Source organism: Camponotus vicinus, unplaced genomic scaffold, assembly GCF_025532165.1.
Source record: "Camponotus vicinus isolate PSW18456_S1 unplaced genomic scaffold, iyCamVici1.0 SCAF_9, whole genome shotgun sequence".
NCBI lineage: Eukaryota > Metazoa > Arthropoda > Insecta > Hymenoptera > Formicidae > Camponotus > Camponotus vicinus.
The window spans coordinates 9,381,505-9,407,908 of NW_028141981.1; the positions used below are offsets into that span (position 1 = coordinate 9,381,505).

At 33.6% G+C, this 26,404-nt stretch overlaps 2 protein-coding genes across 3 annotated transcripts in view; one reads left to right on the plus strand and one right to left on the minus strand.

The window, feature by feature from the left end:
• Nucleotides 1–17,284, minus strand: part of LOC145977565 (uncharacterized) — a 59,964-nt gene extending 42,680 nt beyond the window's left edge. For both annotated transcript variants that reach the window (XM_083109673.1, XM_083109672.1), the window contains exons 1-2: nt 16,202–17,284; nt 15,608–15,749 (exon numbers count right to left, since the gene is read on the minus strand). The gene's annotated coding sequence lies outside the window, so the exon portion shown is untranslated. The remainder of the gene's footprint in view (nt 1–15,607; nt 15,750–16,201) is intronic.
• A 5,099-nt stretch (nt 17,285–22,383) lies between these two features.
• Nucleotides 22,384–26,404, plus strand: part of LOC145977566 (uncharacterized) — a 29,222-nt gene continuing 25,201 nt past the window's right edge. Inside the window, exon 1 of the mRNA XM_083109676.1 lies at nt 22,384–22,571. The gene's annotated coding sequence lies outside the window, so the exon portion shown is untranslated. The remainder of the gene's footprint in view (nt 22,572–26,404) is intronic.

Below are 26,404 nucleotides of genomic sequence, written 5' to 3' on the forward strand. Positions count from 1 at the left end.
GATTTATCAAGAAAGTTTTTGATATACTAGCATTTCCGAGCAAATCTTTACGCTATTCGCTTCTATGCACAACTTACACTTCCCCGAATAAATACGGAGATAACGCTCTGCACGATGCACGGTTTTGTCTTCTCGTGCATTTTTCCGTCATGTACAAATATTTGCGATATGCTGAATATTCATAGCATTGTAGGAGAAGCGAACTGTCAAAAGAAGATCTGATAAATCCAAAGAGAACATTTATTCTATCCTTTAAATATATAAATAGAAATCCTTATTTTCTGGTATTCCTTTGTAAAACAGTTTTTCGTTATTTTAATATGATATATTGGAGCTTTGAATATAAATTTACTTTCCCTCTTTCGACAGAATTGTTTTTATTACTTTACTTTATCCTCTTTCTGCCGAATAACGGCCGTAATATTTTCGGCATAAAAAGAAATCGTCAGATATTTACATTAATGAGTTGAGAGAAAAGTTACGTGCCTTTGGAAGTTTTGAAAACCGAGCGCTACACACGATGAAAAGAGAGTTTGTAATAATAACGAAAAACTTTTATATATTGTAATAATTTATCCATTATAATGCAGTGTCTGGTAGTGCTATTCATTACGAACATGGCATAAATCTTTCGGAAGCTTCTACGATACAATTTCTGGTTTGAAATCTCTTTAATTCAGTTTTGCTGATTCAATTTGCCGGCGTTCTTTAGCTTTTGCGTGTATCGAATTCATGAACACTTAGCTACGTGTCTCGTTTTCAAGACAGAATTCTTTACTTCGGAGTATTTTTCGTGTAATCTAAAAAAATATTTGCGACAACTCAAATGAGACGAATGTCAAAGCATCGGAAACTGCATCGATAGGTTTTTGCGAAAATCTCGAAATCTAAAATAGAGATCGGAATAAAATTTTCGTTCTTGTGTACTATCGTCGTGATTTTATGCAAAGGTAATATTGTATCGCTGACATGTAAATTTACTATAGATTTATTTCGCGAATAAAGTTAAATATGAGCAGCGACGATATTATTAGCAAATGAAATTTTCCTCTCTCAAGACATAATCTCATTTAATTCTTAATTAACTAAAGCGAGCTTCCGAGGATCTCTCATCGCGCGCAGTTTAGGGAATGCTTGTTGGAGAAAATTAAAAGCTGGCAATTATAAGTACAATCATTATTCATCTAAGAAATATTATATTTGTCCGTAACAGGTATAAGCACAAAATAACAAGTGCATTTTACACTGCGAGTGAATATTAAATAATTAAATTAGACATGTGGGAAGAAAATGAGTTTCATAAAGGCAAGAAAGAGAGAGACTTTATAAATATTCTTAGAACATTAGAAAAAACACTTATCGTAAATATTCTCTCGTCGCTTTTACACGCTATGCTTAATAACTTTTATTTAACGCTTTTGCTGCTCGTGAACGTAGTTTCTTGTCGAAAACCAAAATTATGCAAGCATATCACGTCAAAGTCTAGTTTCACAAAAGTGAGTTATGCGACTATGAATAAATTGAGCGAGAATGGCAGGCGGTTAATCGCCAGTCGTACGTTTCTGTTATCGGCCTATCCCTTCCAGTGCGATCATGTGCTCGACGAACTTGAAATTCTATCTCCTGCTTGAATCGCAAGAGAGATTTGTCGGGGAAGTTTGCGATATCTCGACTCGCTGATCGACTCGAACTTCGTCGCAATATTGCGCGGCCGGGAGCGCCAAAATTCGATCTTTAATCTAGACTGGACCCCCGCGGGGTAGGTTTAGGATGATACAGAAAGATAATCAACTCTCTCCCGGTCTCCCTTAATAAACTTGCCGCTTTCCGCAAGCGTTGCCACGATGTTTCATATAATTTTACGACGTTTCGTCCGCTTTAATCTCCGCCGTGTGATTATTTCATGATGAAATTGCGATATTCAAAATGCAAGTCTCTTTTTCAATCTGAATAATAATAATAAAAATAATAATAATAATATTTTGTGTATTGAAATGTAGATCATCATCTGTGTTAAGGTGGATCAAATGTATTTTATATTGCATTTTGATGGAAAAATGCAAAGAATAACCAACGCAGCAGAAATATTTTTACATGAGAATATTCAGAGCAAAATACGAAAACATATCTCTAAAAATATATTTTTTCTCTACTCATCATATTGTGTGGGCAGAAAAAAAAAATTTGACCTAGCTTTTTAATTAAGCATGCTTATCTTTTGTCAAGATTTTTATTATTATCGCATCTCTTTTTCTGCAATAATAAATATTGTTTAAAAGTTAATTATAAAAAAGAGTCGAATATTTCCGGAATTTTTAATTAAATAAATCTGAAAAACAAAATACTAAATTATTTAATTTATAGTTGGCATAAATTATCAGAATTGATATCAACTGATATATAAATATTTAAATATTTAAAATTTAATCATTATCATAAAATCATAAATTATTATAAAAACTGCAATATTTTTTAACTATGTATGTTACAAGTTATTTATATTAGATTGTAATTTTTTTTCAATAATTTTTCAATAATTTTTTTTCAATAATTTTTTTTCAATAATTGTTTATGGCGTTAAATTGCAATATGCTTTATTCGTTTGAATTTCGCAAGTTTCGAGATTTATATCTAAGAATCTATGTTCCCAGGTGTGGCAGAACAGGTAAGTGAGGAAGTCTCTATCCTTCTTTCTCAAGAAGTTTCAATTCCGATGATTAAACGCGAGCGTCGCTTGAACGGTGCTTGGTCCCGAGCGCCTCGTTCCCGTTTTACGGATTTCTGTTTTTATTTCTTAGGCAAAAACGCAGTAAATCACACGGCGCACGGATTGTTCCGTGTTCTTGTTCTTGTTAGAGAATAAACAAACATGCGGATGACTAAAAGGATAAGAAAGAAAATCTGAATGAAAAATGCAATCGCAAATTTTTAATCACGAGACTACATAAAGGACATTTGATGTACATTTCGTGAAATCGAGAGGTGCTTTTTACATTTTTTACACAAATACATAAATTTTCACTTTTATTTTATTTTATGTTTAGATTTTATTTATATATATCCCGTCATAAGTTAAAAATAATCTCTCCAAGTTGGAAAAAACTAGAAAGAATGGCTTTTCGAACTTTTATAAATGGAATTACTAGTGAAAGTTAAAAGAATTAACTTATAAACACAAAGCTTTTACAAGCTACATAATAAACCATTTATATCGTTAAAACTCTCATTACTTTATTAAATACCATGATAATATCAAAGGTTCGGTAAATGACCCTGATTAAAATATCGATTATTTTATTTTACAAACCCGTGCTTTTACGAAGCTACGTTTCATTTGCTGATAATCAAGCTTTGCCTTCATGAGCGTCAGGGGAGAATTATGGTTACCGGTAGCTGCTAAATAATTATAGCAAGAAGCGTTCAATCTTTTAACATTGTCAGTGGAGTATATCAAGCTTCCGTGGAATATGTGCAGAAAAAAGCTATTATAGAGAAGAAAAATTGCTATGGATATATACGAGCAATAAACTTATAGAGAGAATCAAAAGATATATTTATTAGCAATATTTATATCTTTGCAATATTTCATGATATTTTCAAATATGCTTTAAAATTTTGCTTTTGATATATAACTTATACACATCTTTAAAGCATATTTGAAAATATCAAGAAATGCAAAACATTTTAAAAGGTCTTTATCTAAATGCTATTGCTATCACATAATTCTCGAGACAAACTTATATTTTTCTATTTGTAACTATATTTCTCTGTCTATTATACGTTTCACATAAATATGTAAAATATTGATAAATATTGTAAAATGATATAAAATAGTGCAAAATATATCTTCAGAATTGAAACGAAACTATAAATAAATTAGAGAAAAGAAAAAGAAAAAGAGAAAGAGAGAGAGCGAGCGAACTTAAGACTTGGTGCATATGGTATTTTTTGTCTCTCTTTCTCTCTCTAATAGCAAGTAGATGGATCAAAAATATTGAAGAAATAGTGAATTAATCATGAAAAGCTGATATTCTCTTTGCCGTGCTTCTCTTCAAGCAGAAAAATGAGTCGCTCGCTCGGTCGAACGCGAAAAACTCCTCACGGCGTTTTTGGCGGGTTTCCCATTCCCCGTTCTTTGCCTTAGAAAAATTTACCGCCGATTTCTCGAAGATGACGCGGTGTGCGGTAACGCTTCCGGGAGATGCACGGGAAATTATTGTTTTCATTCACGCATTGAGGATCTGTCTTTATTCGTGAAAAGTCATTTTCCACCGGAGATTTCCTCTCGAATCGCAGACGAGCCGACAGATTCACTCTCGACGATTCACTCGCGACAAGGAAGCTACCATGTCGATATTCACATGGCAAACAGAAAACTTTTACTACTATTTGGCTACGTTATTTCTGCAAAGACCGGATCTTTTTTTTTCGGAACGCTACCTCGCAGGAAACTATGCTTTCTCTCACGCACAATATCCTGGAAAATATATCAGCGATAGTCTGCAAAACGTAAAACAATCTCGTGCAAGATTTGATGAAAAAATTCACTGTGGAATACAATGCCATATTTCACAGTTTAATTATTCAGCTTTCAGCGAAACAACATGCATATCCGCAAAAGAGCTCAGTTCTTCGTATTATTTTCATTTAATTTTCGATTCTTGTCTGTAGAGAATATCTCTCTATATATCTCCTCTTTTTTTTCTAAAGTTACAAATTTTAAAATTTCAAGTGTGTTTCGTGCTTAAGAAAGAAAGAGTAAAAAATATTTTTAAAAATATAAAAAAACGTACTCTAGAAGATATGACTTTAACGTGAGATTTTTTTTACGTGTAATTTCATAAATGTTAACGAGGCGACGAAGCCGCCCTTAAATGGTGCACGCGTAATTAGGGACTATAAGACCCGAGGCAGGTTAAATCATTAAAGAAAGTGTAGAAGGCACCGAGCCTCCCTAATGCTCTTTAATTCATCTTCACAAGCGAAGACATGTCATTCGTCTTATCATTTATCTTAATTTTTTTTTACGATCATTAAATCATTCTTGTATTTGCATCACAACATCTTGCCTGGGCATGCTTGTCAGCTATAAATTGTGATGGATATTTTCTTTTTTGATCGAAAAGATACCAGCAAGAACAAATGATACATGTAATGTGATAATCGATGTTTAAAAGTCTGTTTTAGCATAAAAAGAGAGAGAGTGAACCAGGTTGAATTATTTTATCTCGAAATGGTTTCTCGAGAAAAAGTTATAAATATCTTGCATGTAATGAATTAGTTCACTTTCTTATGAAATAAATTTGGTGCTTATTAACTGACTGCGGAATGTTGCCTTGAAAGCACATAAGCTTGTTATAAGTATTAAGGTATGTATATAGAATGGGATTACATCTCCGGAACGAGAGAACAAGTTTCTCAGACTTAAAAGCTTTAAAAGTACGGACGCAATTTCGCATTTCACACATTGTTAATCTAATATAAAAGGTCTAATTTAATTAGCAAAAAATTTAACAAAGACGATAATCTGTGTATTATATTCTTGATAACAAAGACGTTAATCTGTGTATTATATTCTTAATAAATCCGTCGCGCTAATTTCTATAATTTTTTATTGGCAAATGACAGATAAGACAGATTAAAGAATTTAATGTTTTTATAAATCTCAGAGATATAACTATTAGTCGAAAAAATTGCGAAGGAATGTGGCAACAGCGAACGGACGAATATAAGTCGGAAACAATTGATACAATTGATCTTCTCTTCTCTATAAATAATCTTTGACTTAAAATGAAAATAGATGATCAATAAAGAACGTACACATCGTTTATACGAGATACGTACGAGATGAAATTTATATAGATACGATTTTTTTTTACATCTCATATATTCCGCATGTAACCAAACGCGATGCGATGTAACAGAACTAAGTCCATACAGTCCAATCATTCGAGTATATAACCGTTAATTGTTACAAATCGTGACATTTCGCATCGAGAATTTTTATGAGAAGTGTGTGAAACCATATCGGGTATATAGGGAGTAACGAGAAATTTCCTCTCGGGAAATCAGCGATAATTGGAAATAATTGAGCCGAGTGTGCCTCGAGAAGAAAAAGATTTCTCGCCCCGTGCTCTGTTTTCGAAGATTTAATTCGTCGCCGGCCATTAATTATAGCACGACCCGCCGCCGGCATCATTTATAAAACTTTCGCCGAGGTGCGAGCGTTAATGGTGGATATCATGTACAATATATATCTATATAGCGAGAATAAATTTTTATTTCGTTCATCTGATCAGTCAAATTATTGCGAACACGCGCAATAAAGCGGAAAAAGCGTCGGCCATTGCAAAATTTATATTGATCAATGCAATTTTTTTTTTAAATAAAACGCGCAATTTTAATAACATCCAGGTACCACATCAACCAATGGTGGATGACGTCAGTTTATGCACGTCACATCTCGAGAGAGATTTTGCGATCTCTCACGCAATTTATTTGCGCTGGAAGTGGATTCAGCGATCGCACGTAAATCGGACATTTCTCTGGACATGTTATGTAAATCGAGCGCGACCGCGATATCTTATTTTGCTTTATTTCTCTCGTTCCGTTAAACAAGCTAAGCATTACATCCCTAGAAAACGGAGATAAATATCGGAAAATAACAAGATAATAAGTCGCTATCCTTCGCACGTGTCGAGGAACGTGAACGAAGAAATAATGTAACATTTTTTTTTATTTCTTGTACACAATATACGTTATTTTTTTTATATATATTGTGATACTTTATTTGTCCTGTAAATTTTGACATGGATGTACATTAACGTATAAACGGATAGTAGCGACAGGACGGCTTTGATTAATGATTCGCGAAGTGGCGGATGAATTAAATTCTCACAGAGAGCGTCGTTAAATTTATATGATGTCGATTTAAATGTAACCACAGACATTGCAAGTTTGTTTTCGAATTTTTCACATAAAGCTATCATTATTCCAATATATTCGCGTTAATATTTGCGTACGACTTCTATTATTTGTAAATTCATCAAATATTTTGTATTAAATCGTACATAATGATTTACGATTAAAAAAATTTCATTAATGACTCAAAAAGATACATGTAGATATATTCTCCAAATACATGTCCGAAAAACAAAAGTTTGGAATGAAAACTTTTGTGTTTGCTTTTACCATTATATATAAAATAAATTAACTATGCAATGTTGATTAACCTTTAAAACAAATGAATTCCGCGTAATCTGATGATACATCACATTGTCTGTATTTCAGATCTAATAATAACTCAAAATCAAGTTTGGATGGACTTGTACTACTTGATATCTGAGTCACTTATATATGAATCATATTTTACATTTAGTCGAGCGGTTTTAATTAATTTAGAAGCATTTAATTTCGCCGAATATATATAAACTATATTAAACACGTAAAATTAAACTAAAATTTAATCCATGTAAGTTATATAATAACACAAACAATAAATCAAACATTTAATTTCTTAAAAATAGTAAAACATAAGGAAAAGAAATATATAAAATATTACTCGAATAAATTTATTAAAACTTTGACACAATAAGATTTTATACGAGATTTATACATAAAAAATAATCTACAAGTATTCTAGAACACGCCATATACCGTAACGTCAAAGTTTCCATCTTCGCTAAAGTTTCGACTCGTGCAAATAAATGTTAAAGAAACAGAGTGAGCGGGAGAACGTCTCGCGTACTCCTCAATCGTTCTTATGGTCGATCGTTAGGTGCGCGCGTCATTAATTTCTTCAACTTCGAAACGCGATCGTCTGCACGAATAGTGTTTAATGAAAAAGAGTCTAACAAGCAGAAGAACTGCATGCACAGCTGCAACCTAACTGAGTTAGGATTTAAATTTATTCAAATATATGCCGACAAATGGATCATAAGCATAAACAGATGGAATGAGAGAGCGAGAGAGAATATTCACTCGTCAAAGTGACGGTAACACAAAAGAGCAGTTAGGAAAGCTTGACTGCAAGACAAAGATAGGAAATATACGAATCTCTCTACATAGTTGTGTATATAATGGCGTTTCCGCGGCTCCTCCTAAAACGTCATTCCGAAATGTTGAATCCACGAGTTCTCATGCCTGAGCGCAAAGTGCTCATAAAACGGCACGGTAGAGAATGACAGGTTTTAACTCACCATCAGACATATTTGGATAGACGAGCACCCGGGAGACAGTCGGTAATACCTTCATCACCAAATTCTTCGGTAGAATTGTATTCGGGAACGTAATAGAAAACTTTATTACAGTCCGTCTGACAGTAATTATATTCTGTAGAATATTATAATTACCCGAAATGCAATAGCTTCCGCGTGAAGTCCGAGATATGCAGTACTATTATTACAGTCCTCTCGAGTAGCAAATTAAAGCCAAAACAAACTACCATGGACAGTAATAAATAAACGGAAACATTACATAAATAATAAATATATATAATTACATAGGATCCTTTGGATATCAATGTTTAACTTTTAAATATAATTCTATTAGTTTAATATAATCAAAAAAGTTATTAAGAGCAACAATTTTTAATTACATAATTACTTTTGTATAAATATTTTTTTTATTAAATTTAAAAATTTTTAAAAATGACTTTTTATTTTACGGATATTATTATTAAAAAATATAATATTTACAGTTATATACTAGGTGTTAAAAAAGTCTGGACACGGTCGAATATCTCGATAAGGAAGAGTTTTACTAGAAAATGTTCCAGACAAAAGTTGTATGGCTTCTCGAGGGGGACATAACATGGTATCATTGGTTTGACCTTGAAGAGTTATTTGAAGGTCATGTGAAGGTCACCTTCAATTTTTTAAATGGACACCCTATATGCTTTTGCATATTCTTGTAGCTCATCTCGAGAGCTTTCCAAAACACTATAATTAAGTTAGTTTTCGTTAAGTACTTTCCGAGTTATGAGGCTTGAAATCATTTCTTAATTTTACATAAACCGTAAAATATTTTGTAAAATATTCATTTTTCGATTATCTTACCTTAATACTTTTATGTACAAAATAATGAGAGGAATCAATTGGTGTAAAGAAAATACATAGTTATTTTTAAGAAAAAATATGTAATTGTTAATTGCAAATTACATATTTTTTCTTCGAAACAACTATGTTTTTTCTTTACTTTTTCTTTATTGATTCCTCTCATTATTTTGTACATAAAAGTATTAAGATAAGATAATCGAAAAATGAATATTTTACTAGATATTTTATTGTTTATGTAAAATTAAGAAATGATTTCAAGCCTCATAACTCGGAAAGTACTTAACGAAAACTAACTTAATTATAATGTTTTGGAAAGCTCTTGAGATGAGCTACAAGAATATGCAAAAGTATATAGGGTGTCCCGTTTAAAAAGTTGGAGGTGATCTTCACGTAACCTTCAGGTGACTCTTTAAGGTCAAACTAATGACACCATCTTATGTCCCCCTCGAAGCCATACAACTTTTGTCTGAAACACTTTCTAGTAAAACTCTTCCTTATCGAGATATTCGACCATGTCCAGACTTTTTTAATACCCAGTATAAAATAAATGTATAATAAACTATGTGGATATATATATGATTTTTATATTGTTTTTTTAACTTTTTCAAATGAGATACGCTAGATGTCTTGTGCGAGTTTTGTATCATTTTCAGGAAAATAAGGCAATTTTTATCGGATGAAGGCACTCGTTAAGCTCCGGAATGCCCTAAATTAACCTCACGGGTGTAATTAACCCTCGGAATAAGAACGATTACTACGGCTGCTATCAATAACTAAGTTTGTCGTAAACATGGCAAATAAATATGCATCTTACTAAGATCGTAAGTGCATTTAAGAGTATACTCCTACGTAACACATTCGTTATCATTATATCATAATATAAAACTAAAGAGATGCATATGTGACGCAAAGCATGCAACTGCAATTCGCATAAAAAAACTCTTTACTCTTGGGATTATCTCAGAATGAATTCACTGTATTCATATCACGCATCGACTATCAATCAATTGTCGTGATATTCCCTGAAATTTATATATAACGCGATTTCCTTCATCGTCTCATTATTTTATAAAAAAAAAGAAAACACGTATTGCGCAAAAAATTCTTCTACACCACCGCAATACACTTAAAGCATCGCATCTTCGTAATATTTCGGTGATAAAGGCAGTAAAAGGGATAGAAACGGCGTGACGCAATGCGAAGCATGTTGGAAGAGGGAAGGAGAGATGTGGAGGGTGATCCTCCGATCTCTCATTTCTCGCCGGAATCAAGCGCGTATCGCGGTCGTTAACGAGAAAGCTACTCGTAAGGAGAAGCGCCTCGACGGCGCGCCGGCCTATTCATCGAGCTGTTCCACTCTCACGCGCATTAAAGGCCTCCCGCTGCCGGGAGGTCATCCTGCGAGAGGTTATCGGGAGCCAAGAAACTTACCGCGACCAGCCGTTAAGTCCATCGTTTTAACAGCTTAACGAAACCCGCCGATGCTTCCGCGAAACGCCGATGCGAAATAAGGCGATGGAAATGGAAACAGTGGGTCAGAAGATTACGTTTGTCTCGTTTCTCCTCTACGCTATATGCTAAGTGCACTCTTGTTTTCAGCTCACATTAAGACATTTATTACATATTACACTTATGCATACACGCTTTGAAACGAGAAAACGTAGGGTATAATACTTGCTTCTATTATTTTGCGTCACTTCAATAATAAATCAAAGTGTAAATCTCATCGTAATTGCAGATTATAATTAATATGCAGATTAAAAATTATGAAAAATATATATCAGCGTCATATTTCCATTATGCTAGAGTTACTACGTCATTATATCATTATACAGGGTGAGCCATTTTAATTAATGCACGCAATTATTTCGGAAACAAAGCATTTTAGAGAAAAATGTTTCAGACAAAAGTTTTATGGTTTCGAGGGGGCCATAAGATGGTATCATTGGTTTGACACTGAAGAGTCATTTGAAGGTCACGTGAAGGTCACTTCAATTTTTTTAAATGGAACACCCTATATATTTTTGCACACTCTTGTAGCTTATCTCGAGAGCTTTCCAAAACACTATCATTAAGTACCTTTTCGTTAAGTACTTTTTGAGTTATGAGGGTTGAAATAATTTCTTAATTTTACATAAACCGTAAAATATCTTGTAAAATATTCATTTTTCGATTATCTTACCTTAATACTTTTACGTACAAAATAATGAGAGGAATCAATTGGTGTAAAGAAAACACATAGTTGTTTTTAAGAAAAAATATATAATTTGCAATTAACAATTCCATTTTTTTTTTCAAAAACAACTGTATGTTTTCTTTACACCAATTGATTTCTCTCATTATTTTGTACATAAAAGTATGAAGGTAAGATAATCGAGAAATGAATATTTTACAAGATATTTTACGGTTTATGTAAAATTAAGAAATTATTTCAAGCCTCATAACTCAAAAAGTACTTAACGAAAAGGTACTTAATTATAGTGTTTTGGAAAGCTCTCGAGATAAGCTACAAGAGTGTGCAAAAATATATAGGGTGTTCCATTTAAAAAAATTGAAGTGACCTTCACGTGACCTTCAAATGACTCTTCAGTGTCAAACCAATGATACCATCTTATGGCCCCCTCGAAACCATAAAACTTTTGTCTGAAACATTTTTCTCTAAAATGCTTTGTTTCCGAAATAATTGCGTGCGTTAATTAAAATGGCTCACCCTGTATAAGAGAGCTTTTCAGTAATCCTGAATCACGATGCAAAAACAAATCTACAAATTATTTATGGGCGAATTTGGAACGTTGTATAAATCCACTAAAACAAAGTATAAGATCGGTTACGGTATCGATCGATTACGTTACGGTATTATCCAGTTTGCACCCGGATTCAGCGCATGCAAAACCGAAAGAGGAACGTGACAGCTTTGATCAAAATTGAGAGCTAGGTCGGATATCAAGCTGTATCGGCGTATTTGGCATCACTGAATCTTTTATCGATACTCTTTTGAGCCCGATTGTTTGCCAAAGTACAAGAGTTTCTTCTTTTTGTAACCGTGTTTCCATACCAACGCAATATCAAATATTTAGCTTTCAAACGATGTCTTAAAAAAATTTTGTTTTTTTCTTTTATTTGAGATAACAAAACAATGATGTAACATTCGTATCTCTTTCAAACACGCGATTTATTTTTATTAAAATAAGGAAAGATAACGAACGATTTTTTATCTCAATAAATTATATCGTTTTATCTGCGTGCCATCATGCGTCATGATGCAAGGCATTTTCGCAGGGATACGAAATTTCGCACTCGATTCTATTTTCATGAGAGGTATACTATCATAAATGGAATCCATCGCACTCTGAGATGTTCAATATAAAGTTTTAAACTTGCTCTTCTCAAATTTATTTTCTAGAAGTAAAATATTCATGTATATACGTCGCGAAAACTTTTTCATACTCGAACACTCAGCACTGCGCGTTTAAGCACGCGTACGTGTGAAGAATGAATAATAATAATGTAACATATTCAGGAAAATGTTGAACAGATTTAATTTTTTAGGAAAGAAAATTTTGATAAGAGACTTAGATTCAAGAAATTTATATTCTTTTAGTTTTGAAATTTTTTCAAGAAAGTTATCAAAAAATTTAAACATTTCTGCAATTATATTCATAAAAGTAAAAAAAGAAACAATCTTTTTTCCCTCTAATTAGAGATATTCATGCACATTTTTCATCTATTTGATTTCTATGCACAATTCCAAGAAAATGGAATTCATACTCTAATTCGATAGAAAGACAAAATCATAATACGCCCGTAATTTGCCCGCAAATCTCTCAGAGACAATTCATTACCCGACCTTCTTCTAATTCAATGAATTATCTATATGCTACCGTATAGGTGCCGAATTACCCACATTCATTCATCCTTAATCTTCCTTTTGTTAAATGGGGCTGGAAATAAATTGATGGTTGCACATACCAAATTCCTATCCTTTTACGACTTTCTCTCAGAACATTCAGCCAACCAGCACAATAAACTCGGTAGACCATTATACGAGAGAATATATTCAAGTATAGGTGATGTAAAAGCTGTTATTGTCATGTTATGCCGAAATGCGCCAATTTTTCATTTTGATAAAGAGTACGAGATATTCCTGCTTCCGCATTTTTCAACGATTCCTTCGCACATATTAGAAGATACCGGATATAACAATTTTAAGAATCGAAAGAAAAAATAAATGTATTCATTTTTCTCGAAATATGACCAACATCTTGTTAAAATTCACCGTATCATAATCCTTTTAAATCTCTATTTTAATTATATATATGGATACGAAAGCCTCTACAATTTAAAAATTATATTATTTATAATATTATTCTCATGCTATTTGAATAAATCCATTATAATGCATTATTAATCTTTCTATTGCCTATTATTACACTGATTGCATAAAATATTCATAAAAACTTTCAACTTACGAGTGGCTGAATTGTATGAAAAAGATATCTCTCTAACGCGTATTAATGCACTTTGAGGATGATTTTTCTTCAGCTTGTCAACCTGACATTAATCTTCTAGCATAATCTTCCATAATAATTCCATATAGTAATTTACATTACTATACGATAACAGAGAGCAAACATTTTTCTACTTGATAATAGCTACTAAAATCATAAGATCACTGCAGATTGCATCGCGATGAATATATTCCTTTTTTCTGTCGCTTATTTGAATTTTTGATGAAATACTTAATACATTCAAGACATGTCGCTGTCCAAAATATCACAAAAAGTACTTGCATATACAACAACTAATGAATTATTTTAGGAGCCTCCACGCTTGCTTTGCAAATTATAGGAAAATAATAATAAACCGAACCTATCCGGTGCATTCTAATCGACGACGGACAAGAAATCCGCTTACCCTTCGCTTCACGTAAGCGATGACGAAGGAAGGAACGATAAAACCGATATTATGCAGCGACATTCGTCGCTGGAAGGGAAAGGCAATTAGGGGATGCAAATAATCGTCGAACCGGAAAAGAAACAAAAGAACTCCGGTTCTCACGTGGATGTTTCTCTCCCTTTTATTTCGCATTGTTGTTACATCTTAATACATGTACGCAGTACGCAAATACTACTTTGTTGCTGCTAATTGGCTTACGATCGATAACCATGCAATTTGAGCACTTAATCCCACATAATCGCAAACTACACGTGTCGCGTAACATAAGACGTATACGTGGACATGTTTGTTTGTACGTTCGCACGTTTGTTAATCCCACGTCGCTCCAATTCTCTGCATTAAAGTGCAATTTGTGCATTGATTTCGAGATAGAAACTGAAGATAAGAAATACTAAAGTTTATCGATACCTACTGATATCGCGTGTAATGTATACAGGGTGTCAGGGCAATCTATTCTCCCAAAAAAACTCTTGCAGCTTACCTCGACAGCTTTTCAAAACACTATAATAAAGTATTTTTTCATTGAGTACTTTTCGAATTATGAGGCTTGAAATAATCTCCTAATTTTACATAAACCATAAAATATCTAGTAAAATATTCATTTTTCGATTATCTTACCTTAATACTTTTATGCACAAAATAATGAGAGGAGTCAATTGGTGTAAAGAAAACACATAATTGTTTCGAAGAAAAAATATGTAACTGTTAATTGCAAATTACAGATTTTTTCTTCGAAACAATTATGTGTTTTCTTTACACCAATTGATTCCTCTCATTATTTTGTACGTAAAAGTATTAAAGTAAGATAATCGAAAAATGAATGTTTTACTAGATATTTTATGATTTAAGTAAAAATTAAGAAATTATTTCAAGCCTCATAACTCGAAAAGTACTCGATGAGAAAATACTTTATTATAGTGTTTTGAAAAGCTCTCGAGGTAAATTACAAGAGCTTTTTTTTTGAAAATAGATTGCCCTGACACCTTGTATATGTATTATTCTTTATCGTATAAACAAAGAATCGTAAAGACAAAGAAAATCTTTTGGTCTTTAAATACTTCTTAAAAAAATTTTAGCGGCTGTTACTTTTTATCGCAATTTATACAACACAGAAACAATACTTGAGGGTATCCCCTTCTATAGAAGAGCTTGCGATATCTATTTACGATAGTAGGTGGCAAGTGCCAATAGAGCGAAGATATTGGACGTAAACGAAACGTGCATGCCTCACTGTGTGACTAGAATAAAACGGATTATATATTTGTATCGGAAACTGTTAACCTTTGACCGTAAGCGACGTAAGCGTGTAAGAGAAATCTCGTATTATCTCGTACCTTTCTTACGTGTGTACATCTCTAAAAGTATATTTATTGATCATCTGTCACGATACACGTTCAGCATATCTCTTTTTATCCTTCTTTCGTTAAATAAAAAACTGGATTACGTCTCAAACTTAATAATAAATTGCGATAATGAGTATAAGTAGCAAGCAATATAAGTCCACGAAACTATTCGTTAATAAAATTAAAAAGAGTCCGTCGTACGAGCGAAAGTTAAATAATTTTAATAGAACAAAAGCGAAACGATGAACTCACCAGTATGTGTACGTTGCTGCAAATTAATTTACGATGCGGTGACCAATGTAATGTCCTTATTAGCGTAGTTATCGTCCGAGTGGATGTGATGAGTGGGACGAATAATGAAACGAAATGCTTTTGCTCTGATGCATCCAAACCACTTTAAACAGAAATAAATATTAGCATTAATAAACGTGAAAATATAAAATATTCTATCAGGACGAATTAATCGAAAAAAGAAATAAAGAATATGTACGATATTTTATAGTTTATGTTTCAATAAGACGCGATTTTTTATTTTATTATTTTATAAATTTTTTTAAAAATAAAATAATATGACAAAAAAATATAAATAAAATAAATATTTTTTAAAATTTTCCTAATAAAATTTTCCCTCTTGACTGTATAATATAAAATTAAGAAAGTAGATTTATAATCTCACGTATAATTATAATTATTATATTCTATAAATATTGATAATTCACGAATAGGCTAAATTGCATTTCCAAAATTTAATTCTAATTTCAATCTATCTTCAATTTTTTACTTTTTTAATATTTAATAAATTAATTAAATTATTATTTTTTTTTAATATAAACGTCAAAATCTCACCTGCTATTTTGTGTAATTCCCAAGTTGTGTGTAAAGTTTAAAATTCTTCTCAACTTTTTCAATCGCGTAAATATTATAATTCCCCTTCAGACAGCAAGACGATCGGTCTTTTATATTTCATTTATCATCATGGCGTAAAAATCGCGTAATTACCTCTCACGTAATATATATATTCTCGATCTTATTTATCTTGACTAATATACCTTACATCGCATAAAGACTTGCTTATCGATTCGTTTTCCTTCATAGCAAAAATTTGCAAGGATTGCATATTGAAGCTAACTCTTACTATTCAATAAAAACCTGTTTGTCATTTCGATCTTCTGAGAAACAGTCTAAGAAATTCCTCATCATTCGTTCCTTCGACCTTTACATTACACTTGATCTTCAATGTATTTCCTTCATGAGTACGCGAGTTCATTGACATCCGGCCACTGCCCGATTGTCTTCTTTCCCGGCTTTTCGTTTCACCAATTCGGATCCACTTGTTCTTCAATCCGTCAAATTCTGACTGTTAAATTTTCGATTCTTCTTTCGCAGGATTCGAAAGCCGCGGAGGATCCATCACCCAACTTTCCTTCCCCTCGCTGCGCGATTTTGATTCAAAAATTCTCCGCGTTCCATCTGCATCATCTCGATCGCGTATAATTAAAGTTAATTAAAATCACCAGGTCGATCTCCGATAATCGCGATATCCCACTATCGCGCTCAAAATTATCTCCCGATAACGAACTCTCTTCCTCGATCTCTTCGATCTTCCTTATTCGGTCACCAAATTCATCGATCTTGCCGTAAAATGAACAAACATCGCCGATCAATCTACGACGGGTTGATTATCTCACGCACGCAGGATCCAGCGTGATCGAGAATACGCAACGCGTAATGTGCACACACGCCGAGGCGACGATCCGGGAAGGTAAGGATCGAAGGCGAAACACCGGCCGGTGCGGAACCTCGTGGATGTGCTGCTGACTTGTTGGCGTGTCGCGGAGTAACGTGTCGCGCGCGATATACACGGTGTGGGTGGAGTGCGCCCCTCGCCGCCGGGTGGCCAGGTCGGCGACCGTCGTGCTCGGCGTCCTGGCGAATGGCTTGTATCGGCGGCGCACTCGCGACTGGGATCCTGGATTTCGGATGAGAGCTCGCTTTCAAGAATCAAGCACGCAGGCGCCGCGGACTCGCCGTCTCTCTCTTCCTGACGCGCCGACTCGCCTCGTTTCTCTCCGTCCTCCTTTTACTCACCGGCCGCCTGCCGGTGCTCGCCTGCTCCTGCTTACTTGCCGGGTGGCTGATACCGGAGTAACCTACCCCTGACTGTATCTACCCCTGCCTGCCTGGTTACCTGCCTACCTTCCCCGTATCTGACCCTGCCCTTTCTTCCCCGCCTGTCCCGTGTGTCTTAGAAAAGACGTGCGTGTTATAAATAATTACCACGATGACGTGGTCTCGACGACGCGAGCAATCGCTCCTGCCTTCTGACGTAGGCTTAATGACGTTGAGATGCGTCCACGCGGTGCGTCCGTAATAAATGCATTAGGCTCAATAGCGTCAATCTCGTCGATCAGTCTTGAAGCGATCTAAGCGAGAATGTAGCAAAAATATACAAATAACGATAATTGTTTAAATATTTCACATTTACTGTTATTTTAATCTCTCATTTCTTTCCTGAGAAGGAACTCTGGACTGATATTTTTACGAGAATCATCATACAAATACTTATTTAATTGTAGTCAACTTGAAGCTGCTGATCGAGCAAATATATTTCTCTCTGACATTTGACATATTATTATACTATCTTATGAAAAATCTCATTATGCATTAGCTGTCGTCCGCCAGGATACAAGTTTCTTTCTGTGATCTCTGCCCCTGCTCGATTACGTGAACTCCATTAAGGGTGGTCTTGCCATTATACTTGTCTAGTCTTTTGTTCATACGTGCCTCGTGTATTTTTGCCACGAGCCTGCGCTATCTACCTACACATTGATATTTATACTCCAGTGCACCGGCTGCCTGGGTTAGTTTGAAACTTTTTATTCGTGTATTGTAAAAATTTTAACCCGGCTTTAATTTGACGAAGCCTCATGTAACTTCCATGAAAAAATACGATCTCTCGGTATGTTTCAAGATTTTCACAGTGATAATAATGACGTGCGAGACGGTAATGACGCAGGTAATTATACCAATAGCATTCTAATAACGAATTTTCAGCACATGTTGATTACATATGCATACTATTAGGATTGCAAGAGCATTGTGTATAGTTCGCTCGGGAATCTACGTAAATTAGTTAAATCCCGAGATAATGTGTATATTCAAGGGGCAGTTTATAACGAAATACACACTAAACGCTGTCCATATTAAGTATAACTTACAAATTAATTATTAGAAAATTAGAAAAGGCGACTACATTAACTAAATGATGTACAGAATTAATATGATTTTTTTCACTTCGCTAATAAAGACATACGAGATTAAAATATACTTTTAATCAAATCAATAATATAAATAATAATATGCATACTTAAACAAGTCAATGATAAACAATATTGACAATAATATAAACAGATGTATAATCGATTAATAAATTCTAAAATTAAACTTTTCTCAGCACTCAGTGCACGTTACAAGACGAGTAATACAATTTATGAACAAAAGGGAGGAACAGATAATCGAAGCTGACCATATAATATATATCAGTGTATATATAACCTTGTACCTGAATGTTTGCAGTCTTTGAAGCGTGCATTGTAAACACATTAATGCAATATATTTTCACAGCTTCGAAAAGTGCAGCTTGACGGTACTTACCGGTTGCTTGTTCGCCTACGCGCTGTATATCGCGATCACTCTGGCGTATATATTGTTACGTAGCCATTTTCTATGTCGCTGCGTGACATTTACGACCTTTGTGTCGTGATACCCCTCGCAACATCCGAGCAAACGCATCGGTGTTCTTGTTGCTTTCAACTCGATTGCGTACGGAATTATATGTTGCGTTCAATGTGACTAATCCTCCGTAAATGAAGCTGGGCCCTTTTGACTGTCAATATGGACCAATTAGTTTATGCTCTAGTTATTTCTTAATGTCGCACATAATCGAATATCATACTTCCGAACGTATTATTAGAATTAAAAACAGCAATATATGGTTAATTAATTATATATAATTTCTATTATTATTATATTAATTATTATCATTGAGATTAAATTTTTATTAAATTATTTTTATTAAATTATTTTATTAACGCGCACTCTTGCGAATATATTGTTATTATCTTAATCGTAGTTTGATCGTTTAATTACTGATTTTTTAATTGAGTATACTATTTTTTTCTTGTGCATTATATCATGCGTAACATATTATATTTCTACGATATTGCACGAAGCTTGGCGTATATATTTTCCTGGATTTTACTTTTTTATTCTGTCTAGCTTTTTCCAACAATAAACACAACTTTTTCACTCGATTGACTTCAGTGATCAATGAGAGGAATACTTTTTTAATATTTTTTCTCTCAAGAAAACGAAAAAAAGAAGTTTCATATCTTATTTTCTGTACGTATCTCCTAAAAATCTATTTTGTACGTTTTAGAAATAACTCGATAGAATATTCGATTCGATCGAGGAACGTTATCCGCGTATACAGGCGTGGAGTACAATATATATGCATAGATCTTCCGCATTTACATTATACAAAATTTTATGCATTTTTTAGTATGCGCGCATAATGCTTGGATTTACCTATGAAACGTCACATCTTACGTCAGGATCATAATACCGGCCCACGTTGCGCATAGCTAAGAATGTGCTCTTGCGTCTTTTCATATTTCGCATTTCGGAGAGCAATAAATGTCAGAAACTGCAACCGTAATACCAAGTTCAGAGCGAGCGTAAACAGGCCGTGCAATTAGACAGGCGGATTAGCTCGCCAGCTATCATACTCGTGTCCGTCTCTTTCACGCGAGAGAAGTTACATTCCATAGCGAATGCATACTGCATTCGCGCGAAATGACACGTCCGCGAAAATTACCAGGACAGGGAACCGCATTTTCCGTTACATAACTTCGCAAGTGACGGATTCAGTTTGTTAAGTTTTTTTTCCGTGCGAAGATAAAATTTTGATAATCGAGGATGGTGAAAAAAAAAGTATATATATTCTTATATTTTTTACGCGGGCGAGATTATATTTGTTACGGATATTTCCGACATTTTTATCATTTTGATTATAAATAAGTATTTACAAAGACACGCATCTATAATAATAGATTTTCTCGTCGACATGAATTAAAAAACCATGCGCGAAGCGGCGTCTATAATCGTTACATTGTTGGACTGAAATATCTCGACCGATACTTTGGTACGAAAGGTTAAAAACAATGTTAGCATATGTACCAAGCGCAATTAAAATTCTGCATCGACCTACACCATTATAAATGCCACGAAAATAAGAGAAAGAGCACGTTCAACAGTAGAATATGCGTATTATTTCAGACAATGTTTCATGCGGTAGATTTACATATCACGTATCAAACGGGTTTTTTTAATGTTACGTTTTGTATAGACGAGACTCAATCTTTTAACATTGCACTGCATAATTCGAGAAAATATGATATACAGAAAATATATTTCCTTCCCTCTTTCTTTATAATTTTTTTCAATATTGTTAGCATGATATCCAGCTAATCTCTTTTATGTTAATCTTGTAAAAAAGAGATTTATGCGTGCATATATATGTATAATTCTTCTTTCTAAACAGAATTCATCAAATAAACATTCATGCACATAAACATTCATGTGCATAACCCACTCGTCGCTTAATTGAACCGGCCTTTTATTATGCAAGGCTATATAAAATCTATTGTGGTTTGGGAAAAGCCATCCAAAGTACTGCTATGTTGTATATCGGCGTTAGTGTACTGCATCCTTATTAAACATTTACAAGATTACGTGTGCTCGACCTTCATCAATATGTATCCCAAGCAAGCAAATTCTCTTTTGGCGAGAGTACCTACGAATGAGAAAAAGAATTACAATACAAATAGAATTTCTTTACGAAAAAGCTCCCAAAAAGCTTCTTTTATAAATAAATTCAATTGGACGCCTTTCGTTTCGTTATTTTTCAAAATTTTCTGCATTTCCCATGGAAATACTTCAGATAATAGAATCGATTGACCAAATTTATCTAATACATTCAGATTGGAATTTTTTGAAAAGCATTCGGATGTTTCTATAAATATTCTCGGACACGTGCTGTTATTAAATTTTTAATTTCAAGGATCAAATCACAAAATAATTTTCTGAATCTAATCTTTCTGTAAAAATGAAATTACAATGAAATATACCGCAAAATTCTCTAATAAATATACTAGTCATGAATTCACGATAAATCATATTATATCCTTTATAACCGGTCTCACATTTACTAGAACGATCGAGCGTAAAATTCGTTTTGATTCAAATTTCGTGATTGGCATATTGAGAGGAAGAGGGACCATATCATGCCTCGGAAAACTTTCATAGAGAATACCATAATCCACAGACCCAAAAATTTAAAATATAAAAATGTCTCGAATGAAAAATACAAAACAAATTCGAAGGAATATACGTCACGCTGTCACGTCTGAGTGATCGCGTTTTGCCATAATTAATATTCGCTGAATTAATTAGCCGCATGTAATATAATTACGCGTAACCGGAGATTTGCGATGCTGATTACATATTGGGATGTGTACCGTGTGGAACGTTTGAGTTGAACGATCTCATAATTTTATAATTACGAAATATCGAATAGCATCGAAAGAGGAGGGAGCGTTGCAACCTCTGTTCCCCTGCCAAATTTTGCAATGTACACGTAAAGTATATCGAAAAAATATTTTATGAAAAAAATATTGCAAACGATAAACATCCACATTTATGTCATTTTTTATTTTGAGAAATATTTTTTGTTTTTCACGTAGATTTGCATAAAAAGAAAGAAAGAGAGAGAGAGAAATCACAATAATTAAAATTTGTAAAAGATAAGGTATTTTGTATAAAAAAAGCCTCTTTATCGTAAACTATATCTCAAGAAAATGATTATTTCTTTTTGCTTTACACTTTATTTCTTCAAATATGAGAACACTTGTTGCGAATCGTTAAGAGAACGTAGATTTAATTGTTAAATATAACACGCCATGTAGGCACACGTGCGGATAAAGTGGAAACTTGCTTGGTATATCGATAATCAATCGACAACTTGGACGAAGTTACGTGTAGTTCTGCCTACCATCTGCCTTCCTGTTGTACTTTCCGTGGACTTCCTATTATTACGCAGCGGGAGCACCTGATACTGCCCCCGATTTGGCTTGGATAGTTTGTCGAGGAATTGCAGGTAAATAATAAGACCGCACCTTTGTAACTCCTCCAATACGTATATATTATGCTGTCTTAAATAATACTTTCAGACTCAGCAAATTAATATTAATTAATCGCAAAACTATATTAATATATAATACTCTTCGTATCGCATCAGTTTTAAGTCGGTAATTAAAAATTAAATAATAAAAAGATTACGTAATGAAAATGAATGCTTTTAAGTAATAAATCGTGACAAAGCGAAAAGTATAATCCAACGTACAACTTCTTATACGTCAAATATCATCCGTCGTATCGTTTATCAGAATCTTATTTAGAGGGAAAATGAAAATGCTCGTAAAGTTTTCTTCTTAGATTAAAATATAATCATGTTTTCCGGTCTTGTGAATACTTCTTTCTCTCGCAGATTCCGAGATTTCTCGCTTTAATTATGGAAATCCCGAATGAAATTTTACAAGGCGAAGAGTTTATCGAATTATATGTTAATAATCGAGTTAACAGCGATATCGTTTCAATGTACCTCTGTGTGTTACGCGGTCTTGCGGCAAACAGTACTAATGCGTACTAGACGCGCTTTAACCCAATATCGGGGTTACGCGAGTGTTCTCGATGCGCGTCAGTGGGAAACTATCGGAGAATATCTCTGCTTGCATCTGGACACGATACTCGAAACCTCGTTCAAATAAGGCATATGCATGCAGGTATCCATGCGCGCATGTATCTGACTCCAACGTATCCATTTTCGTGCGCAATCGAATGCGAATTTATAGCGTCTCGACAACGGCGTCGATGCAGAAACGGAATATCATTTCCCAAGTGTGTGTACGCGAATGGAGAATACCAATATAGAGCCGGAATACAGCCGGCGGCGGCAACAGTGGTCATATTCGGGTCACATATTAGCGAGATCTGTAATTGTCTCGACAGGTGCGTCGAAATATCGAAATAATAGACGCCTGCAAATGAAGATATTAGATTTCATTTTAATTAGAATATATGATTGATTGCTAAAAAAGTATGTGTGTGTGTGTGTGTCCAAATAAAAAGGAAATTATTTATAATAAAGCGTGTGTGTGTGTGTGTTCAAATAAAAAGGAAATGATTTATAATAAAGGAAATTTATAATAAAGCGTGTGTGTGTGTCCAAATAAAAAGGAAATGATTTATAATAAACTGAATAATAAAGCGATTGATGAAACAAAAAGGTTTGCGTATATCCATCGCGTTTTATATAATACATACATAGGAGCGATTACTATACCCTCTTGGTCGCTGCATCGAAGATATTAATTATTGCAGCGGTAGTTGTGTTGTTTATGGTAGATACTTTATCGGAAAGCCATTTGTCTCCAAACTATTTGTAAAGATAGAAAAGAAACATTATCGCGAACAATATAAAGCACACATTCGAGCAGAGCGTATATCATAGGATTACTTTCGATAAATGGCGAAGAAAATTTTTCACGATCGAGAAATGACTCATTATCACAACTCGGATAATCTCTAAAAAAATATACAATATATAAATGTACTTTCATGTGTGTTGCAAGACTGATTGATGATATTTTACCAAAAGATATCTTTTCATTAGATTTTATACGCACACACACATATACATGGATAAATAATTAAATCACACACACAAAAGATCGTACAAATGATATCTAGAAAACATTTTTGACAGATCGCGTACATATATACGTATTGTCGCACATAACGTGCATAATTATTTTTAATTGCAAACGTGGAAGATCCACATAAGCTGTGAAATGCAATAAACAATAAATATCGACTTTATGTCAACGCAGATTGAATAGGGTGTAGCTTGTAGAACATTTGCTGATTAACATTTTACCGTAAGCACATGCAAATGTGTCCGATGGGAAGGAAAATGAATATTCATGGGTCTTAATCAGAAAAGAGAGAGGGAGAGAAATTTTCCCGGCTTCGGTGTAATTAATCTTTAACCGTTCGCCACAATTTTAATGACGATATGCATGTATATCGAGATAAATCGCGCAGTTAAATTCGAAGGTAAAACACGCGTTCGTTTTACGCGATTCTCTTGCCGTCACGTACACGCACGATATCCGTTCCCTTTGAAATAAAATGGAGTTTTATATCCGGCGTATTGCATCAAATCTATTTTTACGGAATCGTAAATCCCGTACCAACGCAAAATGAGTATTAAAAATCCATCGTGTTCGCGGGAACGCGAGCGAAAGCCATCGCGAAACTTGTGGGTCATTATTTCGTACCACGAGATCGTGTGTGGATAAGTCTCGTCAAAGAATTTTTTTCCATTGCATTCGCATCGCTCCGCGTGACTTTAAAGTCGCTAGAAATAAACCAGGTTCAGCAATTCTCGAACAGCCGCGGTTGAAATTACAAATTTTTAGAGGCTTGCAGTGATTTAAATCCGTCATTTCTACCATCATCGAACCATCAACCAACCTTTCCGAATGACCTACTCTCTCTTTCCCTTTGAGACAACTTTTTTTTCTACCTTTGTAATGTCACCGCATTCATGTGTGATTTTAAAGCTCGTTTGACATCAGAAATAATAACGTAAAAAAACGGAATAAAATTTTTTAATAATTTATATAAATAATTTATATCAACTATATGTCTTGTGTGTAAAAATACATGACATTTTTAGTGTTTATTAATAGTTTATCAAATTGTGCGTTTGATGTGGCACATGTTACATCCTCTTGAATAATCTCATAATTAACTTTATTCGAGATTGAATTGCGAAGTAGCTTTAACGAGAAACTTTACCTAGGAAAACCAAGCACTTATAAGTTTCATGGCACGTAAATGGTCCGCACCATAGTCGTAAAAATATTACGCACAGAGAGTCCAGGGACCAATAACTTTTACTTCCTACGCGAGCTAAAATATTTTATTTTTATTTAAATCATTTATTACGCTAACGCGTAATAAAATATATTTTTACAATAAATGTTGTCGAAGAAATATAATATCTTGTTATAGAAATAAATATGTGCATAAATGTGAATATATTTGTATATGAATATATTGTTTAAATTATACGATATTTTAAAGTGTATTTTCTCTAAAAATACGATATTTTAAAGTATATTTTCTCTAAAAATAAAAAATACATATATATTATTTCTACATTTCAATTTATATATTCAATTTATTTATAATTCTCTGCCACGAAACAATTAATTTAGCGCAGCAGCGAATAATCTATTTTTGCACTCGTTCGAGACAAAAATATTATATACGGTCAATACGATTCTCGTTACATGCAATTGATGCTTCTAGAAGTAATTCTCGCGAGATTCTCGGAGTCCTCCTCAACACGAAGGTAAAGAGGAGGGTTTTCCCACACTACTAAAGAGAACATATTTACTCCTCGATGTCTTTTGAAGATTTCCCCTCTTTATAAAAAAAGATGTAATTGATGTAAAAAGATGGAGAGATAAGATATTCAATTAATATTTATTCGAGCTGCATGACAAAGAAGAAAGCCTCTTAATATCAATAATCGTTCGATTGTCCGGACATAATTAAATTGCACGGGTATAGAGAAACTCTTTTCAAGCTTCGCTTTATACTCGATAGTGGTTAAACACGGACGAACACAATGAACCTCAACTTTTTAGGTACTACTTGACTTCAATACCCGATTTGCTGCCTTTTATTATGCTTAAGATAAACCATTTAATTTATCCAACATATTTCCTTGACATAGACGAATTAATTTGATATAGAATTACAGAAGAATAATTTATATAAAATGAAATTTTATATAGAATGATGAGTTTTTTTCCCATTAATTAAACCGAAAAGGATTTAATGGTAGCTTTACAATAA